This window comes from Amblyomma maculatum, chromosome 8 (genome assembly GCF_055883805.1).
Source record: "Amblyomma maculatum isolate TAMU_Amacu chromosome 8, ASM5588380v1, whole genome shotgun sequence".
NCBI classification, from domain to species: Eukaryota; Metazoa; Arthropoda; class Arachnida; order Ixodida; family Ixodidae; genus Amblyomma; species Amblyomma maculatum.
In genome coordinates this window covers 35,227,002-35,230,699 of record NC_139351.1, presented here as the reverse complement: position 1 = coordinate 35,230,699, position 3,698 = coordinate 35,227,002, and the positions used below count along the sequence as shown (strand labels likewise).

Sequence of the window (3,698 nt, the reverse complement as noted above, 5' to 3'; positions counted from 1 at the left end):
TTTTTCGAGTTTGGCCTGAGTGAGCTTGATGGCTCTCTCGATGTCATTACATCGATCAGATTATGCATGAAGGTGATGAAATTGGCTGTAGCAAGGTGTGGTCACAGGAATGTGCAATTTTGTTCTTGTACAAAAACAAGCCATGCAAAACTTGTGGGCTAAAAAGGTGGAATGTCAAATTGGCTTTCATTTTTTCAAAGCTATTAGGACTCAAGTGGACATTAGTTATTTTTGGCATTGCTTTCAATGTGACGTGGCACTTATCATGGTCATGGGCTATCTTGATGGGCCTTACGTTCACATGTCTCTCTGGCGTTTTGAAGCCTGCCTTGATGAAGCCATTGTGCACACATTTTACTAAGTGCAGAAAGTCGGACAAGAAGAAAAGGCGTCTATCATCTCCACAAGGATGGGTTGTCGATGGTTTGATAGCTTTCGAGCTTGCTGCAATGCCAAAAATGCGCCACATTGCCCGATTCCATGACGCGCCATCACAGGTGACGTAGTCAACCTTCAGACCGTCATTTTCAGAAAGCAGCACAGCTTCTAAAAGAATCTTCAAGAGCAACGGTGCTTTAACGTTTCCCTTAGAAGCAAAAACGCCAAGGATTTGACGCCATGACCCTGAAAGAGGCTGAAACATAACCAGACCATGGTCACATGTGACTGTCTTGTCAGCCTCAGGCGTGTAGGGGCCAAGATCAACGAACCCGTCCACTTTACCAGAGCCGCTTGCAACAGCAAAGTTTTCTGCAAGCTTCATCTCATCGAGAATGCGACCACCATGGCACTCAAATTCAGTCATCTGTTGCGTTTTTCTTGATATGCCGGAAAGCACTGCTGTATTAAATCCAAATCTGCTCTCATACTTCTTCATATATTTCCTCAGACAGGTGCAGCTAGGTAGCACAAGTATTTTTTGCTTTCGCACATGTTCATAGAGACGTGAACTTTTCATGTGCATTATAATACATTCTAATATCCACTCTGGATTAGAGCGCATCCCTTTCACAGATTTGCGGCTTCCAGCCTCAAAACACTGCATGATTGCAACTCTTTGCTTTTGTGGAAGCTTTTCAATCTTTTTTAGCACAGTACTTTCTTCAATATCTTCATTTTCCTGCTTCATTTTAGCGATTGTTTGATCCAAGCTTTTCACTTTGGCTCTGAGACGTCGCACTGCTTCAGTTCTGGCCCTCAACTTCTTTCCATAATCATACCTGACATTTCGTTTCTTTTCCCGACACCGTTGATTAAGTAGAAGCCTTCGCACATACTTGCATGCGATGCACCGCATCTCATTTTCTTTCACAGCACCTTTGCACCGTATATGATAGAAGCCTTCGCCCCACTTTATCATTTGCGAACAATTGACATCGGAGAACTCCGTCAGAAGCCACGCTCCTGAGCAAACCTGCATTCTGTCAACCTCTTGCAGCAGGGACACTGGATCGCATTTGTTGTCTATCGCCGCGAGTTCCACACCACGGACGAACACCTGATGCTTGACAGCGCTGCCCTCTTCGCGGAACAAAACAAGCTTCTGAGCGTGAAGGAGCCCCATGTTCGGCCCTGGTATGTTCGGCCCACACACTATACGACACTGTAAGCGGCTCTTCACAAAATACATGCTTTCCCCATTTATCCAATGGAAGGGGAACGTATCTGGCATCCAAAGTTCTTGGTGGCCCCGATTCGACAGACGCATACCTGGGTATGTCAGACGCGGGAACGTCAGAGCTGATATATCGCTGGCCGGCGGAACTGTTCACCGCCTCTTCGAAGGCTCGATCTGGGGGTCCAGTCGCTCTTTTGGCTTCCTCTTCTTGGGTACGGGCTTGGACAGATACTTGGGCACGTTTGGGAAGATCGTGGGAACGGCATCCAACTGAAGGACCGGTTTGCTCCTTTCCAAACGCATTGTCTCACCTTTTATGTTATGTTCGAAGTGCCGTAACACAAACTGGGGATCAAAATGAAGTTCGCAAACAGCGGCGTTCCGTTCGAGGGGCTTGTCAGCTCTCGGGATATTTCTCTGCCACTTCAGAAAAAACTCCTCGTCCTTGGGTACACCGAAAAGCGACAGCTTTTCTTTGCACGATTTGTACCCGGTTGTGCAACCGGGCACAAAACAGTGGCTTTGACGCCGGCTCATCATACACACGTTTTTAACAAGCCAGACAAAGCGTACAGCGTGCGGAATCCACTCAAATTCACACAAAAACGTGAGCATATAGGCTTCCCACGCGTTCAGCTACAGTTCAGCTTGACGTGTAAACGACGGCGAGCGGCACCTCGCGGATGCATCATGAGGCTGCACTGTGCTTCCTATAGGAGCCGCTTGGCGGTAATCACACTTCAGTATTCTAGGCACTGTAGCAGAAGTGACATACCGCCGTATTCACAAACGGAACTTATACTTATCTTATCCCTTCGTCCACTTAACAGCGGCTTAACGTGTTTCAGAATCCAAACTTGTACAAAAGCCGAACTTTTTCGCGATCTTAACTTAATGATAAGTGAGCATTCCCAAAGGTAGCTTGGGAGCTATCTTAACGCGCACCTTTTGGCGTCCAAGATGGCTACCCATCACGAAAGTTTCTCGGCGTTCGTCGACTTCGTCGCACTCGTAAGAGAAATTGAAAACCGCGAAGGCCGCCCATATGTCACAACATTACGGCGCATATTCAGGGACCGCACCAACCCGATGGAAGAGTACACGGACAGCGAGTTTCTCTCCCGATACCGGTTCTCGAAGCAGGCCATTCTACAGCTGCTGGCAATGCTGCCGCTTAAAGCGAACACAGATGACCGTGGTTGCCCCGTGCCGCCGCTTCTCCAATTGTTAGTGACATTGCGCTTCTATGGCGCCGGAACCTTCCAGGTAGTGAGTGGGGACCTGGTGAACATTTCACAGCCCACGGTGTCGCGAATCGTCGAGCGCGTTACTTCGATGATCGCTGCCACACTGTTTCCGGCACTCGTGAAACTGCCTGATTGCACGCGAGCACCGCAAGTAATGCAGGATTTTTATACGATGGGAGGTTTTCCTGGAGTGATCGGGTGCATAGACTGCACTCACGTCCGTATCAAGAGTCCCGGAGGCGACGACGCCGAAGTATTCAGGAACAGAAAAGGCTACTTTTCGATCAACGTTCAGGTACGTGTTTTTAATCCCCGCCAGTTCGTGACAGAGGATAAACTTGAACGGAGATGTTTTTTTTTTTTTTTTTTCTGTTCAGTATACATTACTCGGAAAAACTCGAACTCTTGTTCTTTTATATAAAGCACAGCGAAATATCATTTGAAATCATTAACAGCGATAATACATTCTCAATTGTTATATTTACCAGTCAGCCTTCTAATTGCGGTTGACATGCATAGTATTTAACTCACTGCTGAAGCTGATTCTGTGTGACCGTCATATTGAATGATATGAATCCAAGCAGTATCAAAGTGTCCCAGTTCTAAAAGCCAGCAAATTGGCAGTGTTGAATGCAATCTCTATTTTTGCTGCAGAACTAGCAGTAGTCACAGTCCTTGCTTACAATTTTTTATGCAGCCAAGTAACTTATACACTTGTAACATTAATCATAGCAACAAATGAACATAATTTATAAGGTCATTGGCTTATTCTCCTTGTGTTGAGAGTGTCCTGCTGCTGTTAGCCGTGTCGAGATGTGTCTCTAATAAAGGTT

At 46.6% G+C, this 3,698-nt stretch overlaps 1 pseudogene; it reads right to left on the bottom strand.

Annotated features, from left to right (window-relative positions):
* Window positions 1-587: 587 nt before the first annotated feature.
* LOC146180967 (uncharacterized) lies at window positions 588-2,155 on the bottom strand (annotated as a pseudogene).
* Window positions 2,156-3,698: the final 1,543 nt, after the last annotated feature.